At 45.8% G+C, this 20,731-nt stretch overlaps 1 long non-coding RNA gene across 2 annotated transcripts in view; it reads right to left on the bottom strand.

Annotated features, from left to right (window-relative positions):
- The window catches only part of LOC123582538, an 86,345-nt gene that overhangs the window by 13,000 nt on the left and 52,614 nt on the right, over positions 1 to 20,731 (bottom strand). The window contains exons 2-3 of one of the 2 annotated variants that reach the window (XR_006704447.1): positions 12,047 to 12,130; positions 7,999 to 9,252 (exon numbers count right to left, since the gene is read on the bottom strand). This is a non-coding gene — a long non-coding RNA (uncharacterized LOC123582538). Of the gene's footprint in view, positions 1 to 7,998; positions 9,253 to 12,046; positions 12,131 to 20,731 lie in introns of those variants that run through there. The other variant, XR_006704448.1, reaches the window with a different exon arrangement.

The following is a 20,731-nucleotide window of genomic DNA, read 5'->3' as shown; positions in this document are numbered from 1 at the left end:
TGCGCCCAGCCATCCAGTTGCTTATACACTCTGAAGTACAAACAACAACATCCAGAGTGAAGGACGGCAAAACCTTGGCTTCTGAGCCCAATTCGTTCCGGAAACATTCTTGTAATCCAGGGCACTTGTATATCTAAGTGCATTTCAAGGACCTTTGGCTCAGTTGTGATCATGTGACGTTCGGCATCATTTACTCTTCACATTGCAAGACATCGCTCGTTTACCAAGTTAAAATTTATTGGAAATGTCTGCTCGTCTCGCAGAACACTCGCAGAATAAGTTACTCGCAATCCAAGGTTTTGCTGTATATAAAGGAGACGTGACTATGTAGCAATCCCAGAGATCCCAGACCGTGGTCCTCTGAACAAATCTGGCAAGCCAACTCAGCTATGCAAGAATCCAGAAGTTATGAGGACAACCTATTGTACCTGCCGTATGTGGAAGCTTCAGAAGGTACTTTGTCGGTTTGTTTCTGCTTAGTTTAACTTGATTTGCACTAACCAAACAAGTTCAAATAAAAATAGGAAGAGGCATGTTTTCAGATTGGAAACTTAATTTGAAAAGTGGGCAACGGGATGCCTGGGTGGCTCAGTTCTCCAACTCTTGATTTTGGCTCAGGTCATGATGTCACAATTCATGAGACTGAGCCCTGCATTAGTCTCTGCTCAAGCTGCTTGGCTATATCTCCGATGGATGCTCGGCCGTGGCATTCTGGGGATTACTTCCTCTTTCTCCTGTGCTCACCTCTGACACCATCACATCACAGTCTGAATCATGCCTTCCCGAGTCTTGCAGACAGAAAGAACCTTAAATGTCAATAGCACGCCAACCTCCTCATTTTCAGATGGGGAAACTCGCAGATAAGATCTCTAGGAACTTTTCTCTAATGTGAGCGAGTCTCCTTGCCCTTGAACAGGAGATATTTCTGTTTTGTATTTATCTTATTTCTTCCCTGTGGTTCATTTTGTTTCTTCTTCTTCTGAAGTCATCTATCAGAAAGCTCTCCATATTCGTCAACCAATCAAAGGTACTGAACCTTAAAACAAGTGAAGTGGGAGAACAAAGACAGACTTCCAGGGTTGAAGTGCATGACGGCCGTGATTGTATATTTAATTTAAAGCAATTAATCCGAAGGATTATCATCAACCTGCTGGCAGTGTTTGAATTCATAACCTGTCTGTCTACAGTGTTGTGCCAGACAGATGGAATTACCTGGACAGGATCCCAGGCTTCAGATCTACAGTACCATGCAGGTTGTTTGAGGTCAATAGAAATGAGGGCTGTTCGTAGCCAGCACCCAATACTTCTCCGGGGATTGGAGACACAGGTAGATCCATGAACACCTCCAGAGTCTCCTCAGGCAGTCACGAGCATGCTGGACTCAGGATAGAGACCACTCCGCCTTCACATGGCCTATTACCCCATAACATGGTGCCCTTAGAGACTACCCTTTCTTTAGGAGCTCAGGGTCAAGTTCATGAGCCACTACTACTGAGGGAATACGACTTCAGGCAAAGCCTTTTGGTACTTCATCTTTCTTTCCTTCTTGTTTTATTTTATTTGCTTCTAATTTATTTTATATGGCAATATAATTTACATTTTCATTAGTCACTTTGCATCCTTTATGGGGCAAGGTATGATTTTTATCTGATACTAATTTTACTCTATCAAGTTATACTACTATGTGTGCATATAAGTTTGGAAGTATCCCAGAAGGAGCATAGGCTGCCTTCCTTTAAATTTCTCCTCTGCCACTTAGTGTCTGTGCGACCTAAGAGGAGGTATGCAACTTCTCTGAGACTCAGTGAAGTAGGAATGAAAATATCTATCTCAGAAACGGTTGTTCGCACTAAAGGTAGCACAGAAAAAATACCTTGCACATTGCCCAGCACTGAGTAATCACCCGTGCGTCACTGAATATACTTACTTATGAAGCTGGTTATCTGCAAAGTGTTTAGGGGTGACCCTATTTCTACACAGGATTGAGTGCAAGCAAGAAAAGCAAAACTCCACAAGTAGGACTACATCAAACTAAAAAGGTTCCGCATGGGGCACGTGGGTGGCTCAGTCAGTTAAGCGTCCGACTCTTGATTTAGGCTCTGGTCATGATCTCACGGTTCATGAGACCGAGCTCTGCATTGGGTCGTGCATGGAGCCTGCTTGGGATTCTCTCTCTGTCTCTCTCTGTCCCTCCCCTCTGTCTCTCTCAAAATAAATGAATATACCTTAAAAAAAAAATATAAAAACTTCTGCACAACCAAAGAAACCATCAACAAAATGAAAAGGGAACCTAAAAATGGGGGGAAATATTTGCCAACCATATATCTGATAAGGGGTTAATATTCAACATCTATAAAGAATTTTTTTTTAATTTTTTTTTCAACGTTTATTTATTTTTGGGACAGAGAGAGACAGAGCATGAACGGGGGAGGGGCAGAGAGAGAGGGAGACACAGAATCCGAAACAGGCTCCAGGCTCTGAGCCATCAGCCCAGAACCTGACGCGGGGCTCGAACTTACGGACCGTGAGATCGTGACCTGGCTGAAGTTGGACGCTTAACCGACTGCACCACCCAGGCGCCCCCACATCTATAAAGAATTTATGCAGCTCAATAACAGCAGCAACAACAACAAAAAAAACCCCAGCCCAATTTAAAAAAAAAAAATGGGAAGAGGAACTGTGTAGACATTTTTCCAGAGAAGACATCCAAATGGCTAATGAGTACATGAAGGGATACTCTACATCACTAATCATCAGGGAAATGACAATCCAAACCACAATGAGATATCCCCTCACAACACCTGTTGGAATGGTTAGGATGAACCATTCCATCGTCCATTGTTGTCCATTGTCAACCACTGTTGACAAGAGGCCACAGGCGTTGGCAAGGATGTGGTGACAATACAACACTCGTGGACTGTTGATGGGAAATGTAAATTGGTACGGCCACTATGGAAATCAGTATGGAGGTTCCTCAACAAACTAAAACCAAAACTACCATATGATCCAGCAATCCCACTTCTGGGCATAGACCCAAAGGAAATGAAAGCAGGATCTCAAAGAGTTGTCTACTCTCTCATGTTTATTGCAGTATTTATTCACAACGGCCAAGATATGGAAACAACCTAAGTGTCTGTTGATGAGTCAATGGATGAATGGATAAAGAAGATGTGATACACACACACACACACACACACACACACACACAGGAATATTATTCTGCCATGAAAAAGAAGTAAATCCTACCATTTGAGACAACATGGACCTTGAAGGGATTATGCTAAGTGAGATGAATCCGATAGAAAAGGACAAATACTGTATGATATCACTTAGATGTAGAATCTGTGGAATCTAAAAACAAACAAACAAACAAACCTAGCTCATAGACACAGAGATCGGAATGATAGTTACCGGAAGCTGGGAGGCAGGGGAAATGGGGAAATGTTAGACAAAGGGTATAAATGTGTGGTCACATGAATAAGTTCTGAAGATCTAATGTACAGCATGATTATAGTTAACAATACTGTATTACATACTTGAAAGTTGCTAAGAAACTAGATTCTCAAATGTCCTCACCACAAGAGAAACGACAATTATGTGACACGAGAGACGTGTTAGCTAACACTACAGTGGGAATCATGTTGCAATATACATGTTGTATCAAATCAACATGTTGTACACCTTAAGCTTACCGAATGTTTACGAATAATAACGATAAATGAACGGGATCCAGCATTTCCTGCCAAGTTAACCGGACTGAATCTAAGCACACTAATACTGCACTGCTTCCCCTGCCCTAATGCAAAAGTGCCAGCTACAACCTTTCCGAAGGTGTCACCTTGATACCGGGAGGGAGGGAGACAGGAGAGGCAGAACAAGAGGAGTCAGGGAGACTCCCTGAATTGATCAAATGAATACCCAACAATAACCAAGCCAAAGGGGGCAGGACTATGACCGAGTCCTGGCTTACACAGTCACGGGCAAATGTCGGTCTTGGTACCAACAGAGAACTTGCAAGAAATCCCAATCAGAGTCGCTTACTATGAAACCCGGAAGTCTGTGATTTAACAAGCCCTCCAGGTGATTCTTATGCACATCAAAGTTTGAGAAATGCTGCTGGAAAATACTCATGATGGAAGGCACCCATAGCCATCAGCCGGTCCAGATACAATAAGCACCAGTGACCCATAGGCTGGATCCAGCCTCCAGGATTCTCCGTCTGGAACTGCGAAATGATATTTTAAATGGCCACCTTCACATTTTGAAGTTTGGAATTACTAGGCTATCTTGAAAAATCAAAACCTGTGATAAAATTGAATCTGTGTTTCCACGAGGTCACATTTAACAAGGGGCACCCCTCTTTAGAAAAGGTCCATGCCGTCCGTGTTGCCATGGTCCCCACCGCTCTCCATGACCACACCTGGTCCCCACAACCCACCTACAGTCCCCTTCATGCCCCCGTGTGCATTTGGAATGATCAGTCCCGATCTGGTTCCACGCTCCCATCCCCCCAATCGCGAAAGTAAAGCTCGTGTCAGAGAGTTTAGGAACATTCAGCTAGCAATTTAGGAACAGGATAATGTCTTCTATAAATGGGAGCTACCATTACAATATCATTTATTAACGGAAAAAAAGAACTTGGAACCAAACCCTGGCTCGGGGATGCTCTCTGTGTTGTGGTTTCTGTATCTTCTTCCTTTGCGGCTGTCCTTGATGTTTACGTTCATGAGAGTTCTCCAGAATGTTATTGGGAAAAGGGAGGCACCGTGTAATTTGCTGAGTTTCGCAGGAAACCATTTAAGAAGCAAACAGTTTTGTTCCCGCGCAGACGGCATCTTGTCTCGGTATTACATAGTCAAAGTGTGTCATTTCTAACAAATACCAGCAATTACTCTTGGAAATGGTATGCTTGTGTTTGTGCGGGAAGAGGTTTCTCACGTATCTGTAAAATGCGGATGTTTAAAGCTTCCCAGGTGATTCCATTTCATGCAACCAGGTTTAGGAAACCCTGATTTGTTCAACCCCAACTAACACAATTATCTGCTCTCTGCCACCCCCGACAGATGGGATGGTCACTTTTATTTATTTACTTAATCTTTTTAATGTTTATTTATTTTTGAGAGAGAGAGAGAGAGAGACGGAGCACGAACGGGGGTGGGGCAGAGAAAGAGGAAGATACAGCATCTGAAGCAGGTTCCAGGCTCTGAGCTGTCAGCATCGAGTCCGATGTGGGGCTTGAACTCACGAACCGTGAGATCATGACCTGAGCCGAAGTCAGACGCTCAACCGACTGAGCCACCCAGGCGCCCCAGGATGGTCATTTTTTAAAATGTTTATAAGCCAATCGAATTATTGGAAAGTTCTTTTTTATACTGAGTCCACTTTTTTATACTGAAGTCCACCACCTACAATGCCTGTTTCCTACTTGATCCCCTTTGAAAGCTCTATTAGGACATTTAGCACATCCCACCCCAACAATGCCTCAACTGATCTTTATTTTATTTCGGAACTGACATCCATTACAGTCATCATCCTCAGGAGTAATGATGAGATTCGTCCCCTATGAAGATCTTCTGTATCAGACGCAGAGCTAGGGACTTTGGATCCCTTCTCTCGCATTCTCAACAAGACAGAGAAGTGAATTCTATTACCCACTCTTTCCCTGGCAAAGCCAGAATGGGGGCCAAAGCTACACTGTCGTGCTAGTCAAAGCTACAACGGCCTGGCACCACTTGGTAGCCAGATCTGGGCATGGAATGTTTTAAACTGGGAGCTTCCTGATCTAGAACACTATATCGTCAGGTTTAAAGTGAGTAAGCATATCAGCGCATCATTTGTTTTAAATGCAGCCTCAGGTCTGACTGGCTGGGGGATGCTCCCTGGAAGAAGCCAGCATCGGCCTGCAGAACGCATCATCCATCACATGCGTCCATCTGTAAGCGCAGGCCATTGGGAATGAGCTTGTCGGGCCCTTAAGCGCAAGACAACAGTCTCAATAGAATAAGGGGAAGGATAGCAGGGCGCCTGGGTGGCTCAGTCAGTTGAGCAACTGACTTCGGCTCAGGTCATGATCTCACGGTCCATGAGTTCGAGCGGCGCCTCGGGGCTCTGTGCTGACAGCTCGGAGCCTGGAGCCTGCTTCGGATTGTGTGTCTCCTTCTCTCTCTGCCCCTCCCCCACTTGTGCTCTGTCTCTATCAAAAATAAGTAAAATATTAAAAAAAATTAAAAACAACAAATAAGTGAAAACTTAATTTAAAAAAAGAACTGTAGCCTAGAAGTCCAATGAATGTTCCCCAAAATACAGAAGAGCTACACAGTGGTCTAACGTGCTCAACAACCATTCGTCTTACCTCGTACAACAGGCGTCATAAAACCTACGCGCTTCAGATACGTGCTTGGAGTTCGATGTGTCTTTGTCACTTAGCCATGAGTTAATTTCAGACAGCTCCAAGATTTCTTTTTTTTTTTTTAAGTTCATTTATGTATTATTTGAGAGAGAGAGAGAAAGCCAAGTGGGAGACGGGCAGAGAGAGAGAGAGAGAGACAGAATCCCAAGCAGGTTCCATGCTGTCAGCCCAGACCCCGACACGGGGCTTGATCCCACCAACTGTGAGCTCATGAGCTGAGCCGAAATCAACCGGCAGTCGCTTAACCAACTAAGTCACCCAGGCGCTCAGAGACCCACAGATTTCTGCTAGGATTTTATTTCATGGTACTGCATCCTTAGGGACAATGATTCTACTGGAGATGTGTTTGTAACATGTGATTTTTTTCTTATAATTTACCGAGTGGAGTCAGGTGTGTTAAACGCTCGTTTACCTTCCGTTGTAGATATTGTTTCAAATTCTGTTGGATGGCTGTTTCAAAAGACAAATAAACGTGAACTCCAATTTATGTTTTTATTTTTAAGTGGCTTCAACAAATTGGGTCTTTCCTAATTGAAAGTTATTCGGTTTGATTACACAGCCTCAAGAACAATAGCAAAGTCAGTTTGCAATCACTTGATTTATTTCAAGTTTTCCCACTCTGCCGTTATTAAATTAATTCACCTTCTAATAAAAATAATTCCTAATGTTGAGAAAATACAGATAAGTAGAGAGAAGCTTTATTAAGATCATCAGTATTAAAACTAAATCCTTTTTTTCTCATTAAAGAAGATACAGTCAATTTAATTAATTCACATTAATCCCTAGTTGACATTAAATTCATCTAAAAATCTACACTCCTAGAGATTATTAACACTAAGCCATAAAAAATGTTTAAAATGATTAATATATAGAAGAAACACAGTTCTAAAAATTCAAGTGATTATATTTTATAACGTTCTATAGGGGCGCCTGGCTGATTCAGTCAGTAGAGCATGCGACTCTTTCTCTCCCAAGTTGTGAGTTCAAGCACCAGGTTGGGTGGAGAGATTACCTAAAAATAAAATATTAAAAAACAAACAAGAAAAAAACCCCACTCTCAGAGCACCTGGCTGGTTCAGTCAGTGTAGCATATGACTCTTGATCTCTGAATTGTGAGTCTGAGCTCTGCCTCAGGTGTAGGGATTACTTAAAAAAATAACATCTTAAAATAAAATAAAATAATAAAAATACTTGTGATTTAGAAAAACAAGAAATCAGAAAAATATCTTTTCTTTTTTTTTTTAATTTTTTAAAGTGTTTATTTACTTTTGAGAGAGAGAGAGTGTGCACGCACAAGCAGGCGAGGGGCAGAGAGAGAGGGAGACACAGAATCCCAAGCAGCCTCCAGACTCCGAGCTGTCAGCACAGAGCCCGACGCGGGGCTCGAACCCACGAACTGTGACATCATGACCCGAGCTGAAGTCAGATGCTTAACCGACAGAGCCACCGAGGCGCCCTGAAAAATGTCTTTTCTAGAGAAAAAAAAAAAAATAGAAAATTTTACTAAGATATCGATTTAGGATTGATATTTCCTTCTACATTAACTGAAAGTGATCATGGCATAAAAATTGAGCCCCAAAATTATTTTCATGCCTACACCAGTTCAAGTCTCATTTTGAGAGACAGCTCTATTTTGTGAAGCTTTCTGACATTTTATTCCTTTACTTTTTCTAGAAAAGGAAAATTATTATAAGATAATCAATAGTTCACCTCCAACATTTTTACATCATTCCAGATTGTAGAGCTATCTATGGACCTCTAGTTACCGGTAGATGTCCGGTGACATATTTTGATTCTGGCTTTTTAAATCTGTTTTCAGGCTATAGGCCACTTAACAAAGACTGTCATCATGTGTGTTCAACCCTAATTTCAGACTGAGTTCTCATCCCAAGTCCATGCTGATCGGCCTTATAAGAGTTTAACTTTGCTTAATGAGCTCCTTCATACAGGGTTCAAACCTTCTACCAGGGCAAGTCAAGCTGAACAGAACAACTGTCTTTTCAACGTACACTGACTTAAAGAACTCACCCTTCACATCAAATGACAACAACGAGAAACAGACTTGTATTTTATCCAGCTTTTCAACTGCGTGATAAGCTCTGGAGCTAATTAATTTAATAGACTAAAAGATGCCCATTTTCTTTATTTACTTCTTTTTTTTTTTTTTTTTTTTTTTTTTGTCTTGATCAACATTAGCGTGCTTGAACGGACACCTCTATTTTTCTTAGAGTTTTAAAGCTTCCTTTCATGTGGGAGAAAAATGGCTAAATATGTCAGGGTTTATCAAACAGAGCCTTGCTTTTTTGGCTGGTCCCTTTTGCCTTATCTAGCAAACACATTACCCTCTCCATCAAAATGTGGTCGAGCAAACAAGGCAGTAAAGCCCGCACACATAACCAGGGCTACCTTTAAACAGCCTCTAGACTCTTTAAACTCAGCCAGAAAGCTGATTAGGTCCCAGATCTTGCGTATTATCTTATTTTTGATAGCTGTGCTATGAAAAGGCAATAAAGAAAAAGCTGTCTAATAAGAAGGCAAGTTAAAGTGTCTGCTTACTTAAGAGGTATACTTAAAAGGAAGGAGGAAAAAAGGACTGTGTAAACTAGTGGAACTATTTGCAAATCTCAAAGGGAGCAATTGTTCAAAAAAAAAAAGAATTTATTTGTGAGTTAAAGGGGAGCCACGATATTTCCTTAAATCTCAGCGTTCACATACAGGAAACAACTTCGTCCTGGCATATTTTCCTTTCTGGGGATATTCTCGTATCTTTGTTTAGTACACTGTCAACAACTTTGAAGCTGTTGTTTGTTCAAATGGGAGAAAGTCAAAGATTCCTTCCAGGCCTATGGAATAACCACAAAAAGACACAGGAAGTTATGTATATTTCACTGAGGTTACCTTTCCCTGATCTAAGAGTGAATTAATTAAAAGGTGAGAAAATACTTAACACTGAAACTGACTTGAAATATCTGAGATGCACTTTTCCTATCAAACACAGCAATGGCAGGTATTTAGAAGGAAATATGTCAGCCAATGAGCAAATTGCATGCCTGTTTTTCTGCATCTTAAAGTCACTGAAAGTCCAACTTCTTGGGGCTCTACAGATTTTTGGCGTATGTGCAGAGTGGAAACAGACTGGCTTACCCCACGGAGCAGGTGGAAAAGAAAAGATGTGAAAGGGATATGGAATGCTGATTTAAACAGATGGGGGGGGGGTTGATTCTAGGTGGCAAGGTCAATGTTAACATGTGTAAGAAAACACCAGCTCCTGTCTGGACGTGTTTGCAAGATTTGGCTTGGGAAGTGACATAAAATGAAAACTATTCCTACCTGAGGTTCTGCGATCTAATTGTAACAAAAGCAAGTCATATTCTGTATCCTTGGAGGGTGACTTGGAGGGACTGGGGACGGGTGCTGTTAGCTGCCATTCAAGGACTCTGGTTCCATTTAGCCCAGATCTTGAGTTACTATCTGGAATGGCACTAGATCAGCTCAAAAACATAAAGAAAGATATCCCATCGTTGAGGCAATGCTGATTTTATTCCCAGTCGAAACTGGCTTTGTCTTAATTCCAAAAGTCAACATGTGAAAAAAAATCAAACCCTGAAAAAAGTGTATTATCTAACTCTATTCCTTTTCATACCAAGACTCTAGTTTTTAATCAATATCCTAACATGAGGAAATGAGGAAACATCCTTTTCTGTTAAAAAAGAAATTTAGGGGCGCCTGGGTGGCGCAGTCGGTTAAGCGTCCGACTTCAGCCAGGTCACGATCTCGCCGTCCGTGAATTCGAGCCCGCGTCGGGCTCTGGGCTGATGGCTCAGAGCCTGGAGCCTGTTTCCGATTCTGTGTCTCCCTCTCTCTCTGCCCCTCCCCCGTTCATGCTCTGTCTCTCTCTGTTCCAAAGATAAATAAACGTTGAAAAAAAAAAAAAAAAAAAATTTAAACTTGGGGCGCCTGGGTGGCTCAATCAGTTAAGGGTCTGACTCTTGGTTTCAGCTCACGTCATGATCTCAGGGTTCCTGAGTTCGAGCCCTGAGTCAGGCTCTGTGCTGACAGCATGCAGCCTGCTTGGGATTCTCTCTCTCTCTCTCTCTGTCACTGTGTCTCTCTCTCTCCTTCTGCCTCTCCCCTGCTTACTCTCTGTCTTTCTCTCTCTCAAAATAAATACACTTAAAAAATTCTTTTTTAAACCTTTATTTTTTTTAAGTGCACTTGTTTATTTTGAGAGAGACAGAGACAGTGCCAGCAGGAGAGGGGCAGAGGGAGAGGGAGAGAGAGAATCCCAAGCAGGTTCCTTGACATTTACAAGGAAGGCGACTTACTGGGGCTTGGGAGACTGGGAGCAAGACAGTCATCGCTCGGCCCCAGGGACGGTTTTGCACTGCAGTTCAGCGCCTTCATAGAACCACTTCCAATACAGCGTTTTGGAGTCTAATCGCAACGCTGTGGGTGACCGTAAATAAAAGCACTGTTGGGGTGCCTGGGTGGCTCAGTCGGTTAAGCGTCCGACTTCGGCTCAGGTCATGATCTCGCGGTTCATGAGTTCAAGCTCCGCATCGGGCTCTGTGCTGATGGTTCAGAGCCTGGAGCCTGTTTCAGATTCTGTGTCTCCCTCTCTCTCTGACCCTCCCCTGTTCAAGCTCTGTCTCTCTCTGTCTCAAAAATAAATAAACGTTAAAAAAAACAAAAAGCACTGTTGTCAATAACACAATGCGACACTGATGCAAATGGTGGTCTGCGATGATAGCAGATGCCAGCCTAGTAATAAATACACGGCGGACGCTGCCTTAGGAGCGTTGTGTCTTTTTTTTTTTAATTTTTTTTTTAACATTTATTTATTTTTGAGACAGAGAGAGACAGAGCATGAACGAGGGGAGGGCCAGAGAGAGAGGGAGACACAGAATCTGAAGCAGGCTCCAGGCTCTGAGCTGTCAGCACAGAGCCCGATGCGGGGCTCGAACTCACGGACCGTGAGATCGTGACCTGAGCAAAGTCGGACGCTCAACCGACTGAGCCACCCAGGAGCCCCTAGGAGAGTTGTGTCTTAACTCGCTTCTTACAGCAACCCCCGAGGCAGGCACTATTATAATTTCACTAGATGAGGAAACTGAGGGGCAGAGAATTGTAGTAACGTGTGCCCAGGGCTGCAGAGCTAAGAAGTGGTCAAACTTCAAACAAGTTCAGTCGCGTACGTGTCTGTGCGTGAGCATGTATTAAACGTGGCAAAGGTGCCCCTTGCAAAGAAATGGGAGCCCAGCCAATTTATTGGTCTCCCCCGGAGACAATATAGGAAAGTATTTTTTTTTTTTGTCATTATTGGGAGTAATATACATTGCATTCTATTAAAGAAACCTGGTGGTGGATGGCTTTAAAAAAAGGTTTATTTTCAATGCAAACCAATGATTTGTAAAAACGGTTTGGGAAAAGGCTGCAAATTGATTTACAGCGTAGCTCAGAACTCCTAAGCTCACCTCATTAAAATGTGGAGATTTCGTTCACCACAAATTGGCCTTTCCTTCATCTTGCTTCATTTGCTACCTTAGGGCCCCCTGACTGACACTCTGTCATAGGTAAATATTTCCTTTGTCAGCCTACCCTTTTCTCTGTCTCTGTGGATGTTGTGTCTGTACTTACTTTTGATAATGTCTGTTTTTCTCCGCAGAAAGACGCATGTCCTGGAGTTTTGCAAATAGTTTGGGTCTTGTCACTGAACACCATCTAGGGATAAATAGCAACATCAAAGGATTAAAAAAAATTGCTGAACTTAGTATTGTCAGCAAAGGAGGTATGCCATCAGAGTCACCCAAACCTGCCCCAAGTCTAAGGGACAATTAAAAGGAAATGTTCGCTGGAATGGAAAGTAGAGATCACATTTGATTAATCTCTTTACCATCGTTAGAAAGTACACAATCAAGCCAAAAGATGCATTTTTGTGAATAACAGCACGAAAGGGAGGGAAATGAATGAATGAGTAGATGAATGGATGAGAGAGTAAGAAAGTTTTAATTATAAATGTTGCCATTGTTGCTATCACTGGGATATACAAGAATTTTTCCTGCAATGTTAACCTAAGACCTGACGAGAAAAAATAATTACTTTAGATGCGCTGACTTATTTGGGGGGCAATTATGCACTTAACATCTTTTTAAAATGCTATGAATCTTCACCCTCCGGTGCAGCATTATATACTTATGCAATTAACCACACTGATAATGACCTTCCCATCTGATCTAGAATGACAAAATGAAACTCTGATCGACAAAGAGATTCATAACAGTGCTAAGGTGGCCTTTCCAGGCTTCATGAGTCATCCCAAGAGTTTCTGAAGGACAAACATAAAAGTAGCAAGCACAATAAACAACAGTATGTCTATTACTGAGAAAAGAAGACGCATTTGAAACTTTACTTTTATACACACACACACACACACACCCGTTGCTAAACCGATTAATAGAAACCCAAGAAGATGCACCAAAAAACGTGTTCCATTTTTGGAAACACTATTTTTTCAAGCACAGATTAGTACCCATACCCATGCGTACTCTGTTGGTGTTAGTTTTTCGAAAGTCAAGGAGAAAGCTCCTTTCCTCCAGAAATCTCATAGGAAGTAATTATTCACTGGCCCGTCAATAGGTAGTGCTAATTTCACTAGGATGTGCCCAGATCATTAGGATCATTTACTTGAAAAGACCCAAATAGTATGAAAGTGTACGTATGGACAGTTTGTTCTTGTGGGGGGGGGGGGGAAGGATCATTTTCTCACCCACGGGGTTGGGGGTCTGGGGCCATTGAATATTAGTAACAATCCAGTCTGCTGCCAGAGGAGGTTAGGAACCAATTCCCAGTGCAACCTCAGAAAACTGTAAAAAAAAAAAAAAAAAAAGAACCATTTTGTCTCCCTGCCTACTGCTTTCCACATCCCATAGCTGTTATTGAAAGAGAGCAAAGGAAAAGCAAAAGAGAAGCCCACACTATTTGACATTTTCACCACGACACCCAACCACCTTGCCACCCCCCAGTTAAGGAAATGTTAGCCCAGCCACAAATCAAAATGAATAATCTGATTACACTTGGGGAACCAGAGTAAATAAAGGTTGTGTGCCCTGTAATTACCCACACTGAACCATCTCAGGAGGTATTTAAAATATTTGGGGGTTGCAGGTGGAGAAAGGTTTCTTGGCCGTAGTTGTTCATTGAAATCTCTTACAGGATTTTTTTTTTTTTTGAAACCTAGCCTGTGATGCAGAGCCTGCTGGGCTAAATTATGAACCAAAGGCTTTGGGGTGGGAACAATCAATCAAAATACCTGGGGTAGTGTGTAATGTGCATGATCTTGTCAGCATGAGCAGGCTGCCCCTGAACACGGTCCCTCAGCAGGTTAAATAAATATGATACTATAGACAAACCGACAGGATCACACGGCTGCATCAATCAGCTGTTGATAAAATACAATCTTCCTTTAATACACGCTGAGAAAGTTATTTAACACTTACAAAACCTATATCCATTTCTTGTCCTTTTTTTTTTTTTTTTTTTTTTTTTTTTTTTCTTTCCAAAGTGTTACTCTTTTCAAGAGCAGGGGGAAGAAGTTGAACCATCTCGGGTGGAGGAAGGGGATTTAATGGACCCAAAGAAACAGACGCGGCAGCCTAACCTGGGGGGGGGGGGGTATGTGTACAAATAACAGCCGTGGGGGTGGGGGAACCGGCCGGAGCGTCCCCCCCCCCCCCCCCCCCAGAATGCAAACCATGCCTGAGGCTTTGCAATGGGTCTCAAAAAAAAAAATTAAAAAAAAAGTGGATACCCTTGTTGAAACTACCCCCGCAGGGAAGCCCCGGGTGCACAAGCAAACGCGCGTTATTTCAATTCCGTTCTTATTTCAGCTCTGCAGTTTGCCTGCCTCTGGAGCAGATGAGAGAACCATTCCGGATTTATGGGGGGGGGGGAGATGGAGGGGGGTTGCTGGACAGGAAATCATTTAACAGGCGGGGGCGGGGTGGGGAGGGGGGCTCCAGTGAACTTAGAAAAGTGACCCCATAGACCCGGTGGTTAAGGGGTGATCGTGGCTGACTGCACACCGGTGAAACTTGAGGGGGGTCAGTACTAGGGAAACAGGGAGACAACTGCCCTGAGTTCGCAGCGAGGGTGCTAAGCGCCTGTGTGCTCTGTGGCTTGAGAAAAAGCCCATCGGTGATTAAGGAGCCACTCTCCCCGCTTGCAAACAGGCGACAATGACAGGGGGTTGGTGCCAGGACCCTCCAGAGCGCCGGCCCAGGCTGGACCGTAAGTCGATGTTGACTTTAACCTTCGCCTGGCGCCCGCTGTCCCCCCACCCACCCACACGCGGTCGCCTGGCCTCCACTGTAACCCCGGGGTCCTCTCCTCTGTCGCGCGTGGACCCGCGACACCGCGCGCCCGGTGGGCCGGGCGGCGAGTGGCCGAGCGCCGGGGAGGGCGTCGGAGGCCGTGGGGGGGGGGGGGCGGAGAGCCCCGGGGAGTGCCGACGGGCTGTCTCTTAACGAGTGCAGATTAATGTCCCATCTCACACTAAGCTCTCCTAAGTGCCGTCGCTCCAGCCCAAACACTGCGAGCGTGGCGAGGCGTCGCCTGCCACTCAAAACGCCGATCTTTCCCAGCCTGTTGAAATAACCCGCCGGGGCCGCCGGAGGTGCTGACGGCCACGTTTGTCAGCGCGCGGAGCCGCGCGGGACCCTCCTCGGCGGCGACCGGGGCTCGGAACCAATCCAACGCGCGCGAGCGCGGCCGCACTCGGCGCGGCTCCTCCCTCGGCCACGCACGCCCTCCCCTCTGGTTTCCCGAAGATTCGCGCGGGGAGAGGCTGCTTTTGGGGACCCAGGGGTCTGCGGCGGGGGCGACTTAGGTCGCCGCGAACCGGCTCCCTGCCCCGCACTGTCGCAGGCTCGCGGCCCGTGCCACGTAGGCGCAGAAGGCGACAGATGGAGACCCGGCAAAGAACCGGACCGGGACGGCCGGCTTGCACGGACCCCCTCGGCCCCAACAGGCCCCAGTCCCCCGGCAGACTCCCTGCCCACGCCCCACGTCCAACTGGGAGGCTCCGTCCCCTGGGCCGGAGGCGGGGAGGGATCCAGGTGAGGGAGGGAGGAAACGAGGGATCTGGCTCCCCTAAGAGCGCTTTCCATCCCGGAAACTCTCTTGAGGTCCCCTCCTGACCCCCGACCCCCTCCCCCCCGGGTGCGGCTTCAGCTCGCGGTGGCGGCCACCCGGGCCTCGGGGACGGGGGGGAGGCGCTGGAATCCTTGCAGCCTTTTTGGAAACTTGGAGCTTTCAAGAGCTCTTTACCTGAAACTGACACCCGCAAGCACTCCCCGGGGACCTGTTGGGCAGATGGAGTGGCAGGGCCAGGCGGGGCCTGTTGGCGAGACACGGGGACATTTGTCATGGGTGACCCGGCGCCTCGGCTTCTGAGCCCACGCCGGCGCGGGGAGGCCCGCGCTAATGTAATAAAGCGAGAGCGACAAGAGGAAAGGCCTCTCTCGCCCCGGGGCCGCCACATGCTCACTCCGTTTTACTGTCAGGGCTGGTCGAGGCTGTGGCTTCATTTCATATTCCATTAATATTTACAGCAGCTATTGAATTTCCCATTACAAAGTTCACCATACCTGCTAATATGAAATTTTAATAGTATTGTGCACATTATGAAAAGTCCCACCATTAAGAGGGGACGCGGGAGGGTCCTAGGGAGAAGTTGCCCTGGGAAGTTATCCTCCACTGAACGCTTGAAATGCCCCCCAACGCCCCCCTCCCAGGTCATTACATGAATTCATTTGCGACTATTACCATAAAGACGCGAAACGGTGGGCATTTTATCAACACGGAAATCAAAAGCGAAGGAGGGAGGCAAGTGGGTAAAAAGCCCGCTGGTTAAACTGAGTTTGCAAAGTTGTGCGTGTTGGTGCTTTGCCGTGACTTACGGATGTTTCTACACCGCCGCAGCTAGGCGTCCCTGGGGGGCAAGGGGGCTCCTGAGGAACCGGCAGAAGTTTCCAGGTTGGGCTGACTTCTGGCCGCAGCCGGTCCGAGGCGGAGGCTCCAAGCGCCGGCGGGGCGGTGGGTGAGGCCGCCCTCTCCTCCCCGCTCCCCTTCCCCGTACGCCTGGCTCCAAGCCCTAGAAGTTCCCAAGGCTGCAGTCCAGGGGTGGCCCCGGGGGGAGGGGGAACCTCCCCCGAGAACCGTGTCATCTGTTTGGCAACTTCTCAGGACTGGCACCCTAAGTTCGGGTGGTTCTCTGGCAGGAAGATTGCCCTGAGAAACGTGGTTCCCTTGCCACGTGTTTTGCAACGAAGCAGCGGGGGGCAAATGCTACCCTGGAGGGAAAAGGAGAGGAGGGGGAAGGAAGAGAAGGAATGTGGCCTGGACCGTTGGAAGGGCGGGTGCACCACACCCTAACTAACCCCAAGGTCCCGCCGCCCAAAGCGGCAAACCCAGAGGCTCCAAGATGGCAACACCGAGCCCTAGGATACAGTTTGTCTCGACGGCCCCTCGAGGGCTGCACCGTGGAGCGGGGGCGCTGGGGCTGGAGACGCACCGTCTGCTGCAGAGGGGCAGCGGGGGGCGGGGGGCGTCCCCTTCCTCCAGGGCTCGCAGGCCGGTGGGTCCCTGCGCCCACCTTCCGCCCAGGTCCGAGCCCCGCCCACCTGGGTGCCGCCCCCCAGGCCGCCCTCCGGAACCTGTCGCCTTCCCAGTCTGTGCCAGCATCAGGACAGTCAACTTCCTGGAAGACCCAACCGGCCCCCGAACCCCTCTTGCCTCTCGCATTTAACCCCATCCTAGAGTGGATAGTCAAAACAGAAGGAGAATCATACGTATTTGATTTTGTTGGGGGCGCGCGTATGGTGTCATAGCGCTAGGCTGCACTAGGCTTTCACACCCCCTGCCCACGCACCCTCACACCACCCCCTTCCCACACTCCTGGGGTGTAAATTAGGGGGCAGTACTTTAGGCGCCACGGCCGGGTCTTAATAGGCTTGTTTCTGCCATGAGACGGCAATTTCTGAATCTTTAGGTTACTTCTCAGCTACAGGAAAATGACAGTGACAGAAGGTAAAGATGGGTGACATTTCCACAGCAAGATCTGGTGTCGGGTTTTTTTTTTTCTGGGTTTTTAAAAATTATTACTATTATCATCATTCCCCCAATTTTGTCTGGTTTTTTTTTTTTCCCCTTCAGCCCCTAAATGTGTCATGCTTTGTCACATCCTCTGTGTGTGTGTTTAGAGAACATTTGAATAAAAGGCTCGATGCCAGGTATTGGTGACACAGGGGGTGGAATTTTCAGCCGCTCCACAAAGAGTTGGCCGCCTCTATTTGCATAAGGTCAGAGTAGTGCTTCTGATAGAACTTTAGCAGCATCTCTGTCTCTTAGCAACACTCTTGCACTCTTGGTCCCCGCATTAAATTGACTGGTCCCTTCCTTTTCTTCCTTTCATTGGGAGGCTTACAATAAAATGTCACCCTTCCAACCTGTGCCTGTCACCCAGTAGGTCATCTGTATCTCCCCCTTCCCCCTCCCCCAGCTCCTCCCCTCCCCCTCCCCTTTCTCTCCAGCTCCAATTAGAGGAGGAGATGTTTCATTTGGTGGAGTCCCAAAACTGTTTCATTTTATTGTGTTAATTCATATTAATACCATTTCTCCCTTTGTTATTATTAAGAAAAAGCCCTCGTAAACAGAGGCGCGATAAAGAGCAAATTGCCAGCACCTGCCAGACAATGGGCCTGCGAAAGGGTAATAAGGCGAGTGCAGAGAGAGAGAGCGCGAGGTTCGGGTCAGCCTCCCCACCCATTTCGTGGGTGCAAGGTTGAGTGCAGCCGGAAAGGCCTAGAAGCACTTGGAATGTGCCAGGCAGCCTCTTGGCTCTGCGATGGGACACGGTGACAGGATCCAGATGCTGATAGGTGGTGTTAATGGAGGGTCACGTTTGGACAATAGTGTCCATCACTTGCCTCCTGGCTCCTCTGTCAGATGGAGTCGTTTCTGACTGCTCCAGCACTCAGGTTTGGGATAGATTCAATTATTACCTCCGCCCTGGCAACGGGATATACGAATCTCTGCCCAAAGGACATTGTTATTATTAGTATTAATTATTATAATTGCTGCTGCATCTCTCCCTTTGTTCCTTTTAAAAGAAGAAGCTCCTAAGTGTTCAAAAACCCCTTCCTATTTTAGCCTAACCCACAGCTGCCCAGTTACTAAAGCCCATGGGATAATGGCCGCTTAATTAACACAAAGCAACTTTTGTGTGCATGCCTGAATGATTATTGCTGATTTTTATAATATTATCAGTTGCCTAAATTAAATCGTCTCGGGATGTTTCCCCAGGTCTTGGGAGAGTCCAACTTTGGGTCTTGGCGCTGTCCTTAAAAGAAAGTGAAGAACTCATTTCCATCAGGTTGAAGATCAAGAAAACTAAAATCCCGGGACGCTTTTCGTAAAGGGAATTGGGAATCAGATGTCAGGCGTTGCTGAAGTCCCTTTACACTCTTGTCTCTGCTCTCCTGGACAGAGAAACTGAACCTTTTCTCAGAAGAGTGGTTTGTTTTCTGTAACACCCCCTTGAGTGGGGCAACTGGGAACGTAAAACACCCTGCTCTTCCCTGGTATTTTCACAAACCCTGGCTTCGCTTTCTCCTCTTTTCTGCCTAGCTTGCACGCCCTGTAATTCCTGTACTGTATTGCTAGATAAATGGGCAGGTAATGGGGTCTGAGAAAAGCAACCAGGGTTAGAAGTCAACTAGCTCCTCTTTAATAATTCACGTGTCATATTTCTTCCACTATGTCAAGTTTGCTAAAGAAGATGGACAGCGGCTGACGGACAGCCACTTGAGTTTATTATTCTCAGCCTCAGAAGGGAGGAAACCCATAAAAAGAGATGTTCCCGCTCTTCCTACAAAGGGGCTCAGCCAGTTTGAGGCTTCCTCAGAATTCTATGTTGTCTTGCTGGCCCTGCTTTCCAGTTCTTCTGCAAGCTGACTGGAAGATTTGTAAAGATGGGACAGGGGAGCCAAAAAATATTCCTGGGGACTTTGCGGATTTCCATGTACCTCTCCTTTCCTCCTCACTAGTGCCTTCATTCTGATTCTCTTCCCAGTGGCAATTCTGTTCCCATTTTTTTTTTTTTTTTTTTTTTTTTTTTTTGCCACAGTACAGAACACCTCTGCCAGGTCAATGTCAGTCAGTTACAGATGACAACTCTTGTTTCAACTTTCTTACACATGACCTTTCTCCCTTTTGCAACTTTTTCCCTCCTCCCGGGGCACTGTTTGTGACAGCTTCCTGTATCTTCTACTTTTAAACTTCTCTGTCCTCTTTCTTTTTGGAAGGGTGTGTGTGGGGGGGTGGGGTTGAGATATGTGATTTTCTTCACTCAATAATTGGCTCTTTCCAGAAAGAGGGAGGGGCACGGTATAGAGAAATCAATGAAGTTTTAAGCATATTGAAGTTTGGTTCTGGAGAACAAGTTGATGTGTGTGTGTGTGTGTGTGTGTGTGTGTGTGTGTGTCCAGACTCCAAAAAGGAAGAGAGAACAAAAAGATAAATAAAGATTGATTCTTAGGTGGTGAGACTGTGCCCCAACACAGAAATGAGCATCATGTTTACGCAGTTTTCATTCCCCTATGGCTCTTGTTGCCTCATCAGATTTCTAAGCTTTCCAGTCTACACAGACCAAGCCCGGGAGTGATTTCGTTTACAATTTCTCTCTCCCAATCTTTTCAAAAAGCCAAACATTAGAGGAAGGTTTATCCATCGTGGGGGCTAAAACTTTTTCTACGGGTTACTTTTTCCATGAAAAGAACCCTAGAGTTCTGCAAACCTTTTAGCTGATTGGTTGTTGATGGCCAGGCATATAAAGAACAAGCATTTTGCATGTTTCAGTTCTTAAGAGTTTGCCAACAAAAATAACCCAGTAAATCGGTCTTTGGGGGAAATATAGTTTCATCTTCAAGGTACTAATGGCACACGTCATGACAGAAAAATAGTATCTCCTATCCTATTCATTCTGTAACTTCAGTGCTATAAAAATTATCTATTTTAGGCGCCTTTTCCACTCAGTTTAGTGGCTCTTTAAATTCAGCGTCTTTTCTGCAGGTGCCCACCGTGGGCACTCACGACTTGTTTTTCAGCCTCAGTTGTTACAATATGAACCTTCCCAACTTGTAAATCTATTTGTCTGTCTGACAAAGTAGTTGGGGGGGGCGGGGAGGGACGTTTAACCGAAAGTTCCAGTGGAACAGTAAACAATGGTTTATTTAAAAAAAAAAAATCAGGCATATTTGACAAGAG

The sequence above is a fragment of the Leopardus geoffroyi genome, chromosome B3, assembly GCF_018350155.1.
Source record: "Leopardus geoffroyi isolate Oge1 chromosome B3, O.geoffroyi_Oge1_pat1.0, whole genome shotgun sequence".
NCBI classification, from domain to species: Eukaryota; Metazoa; Chordata; class Mammalia; order Carnivora; family Felidae; genus Leopardus; species Leopardus geoffroyi.
The sequence above is the reverse complement of the archived record's forward strand: the minus strand, read 5'-3'. Positions and strand labels throughout refer to the sequence as shown.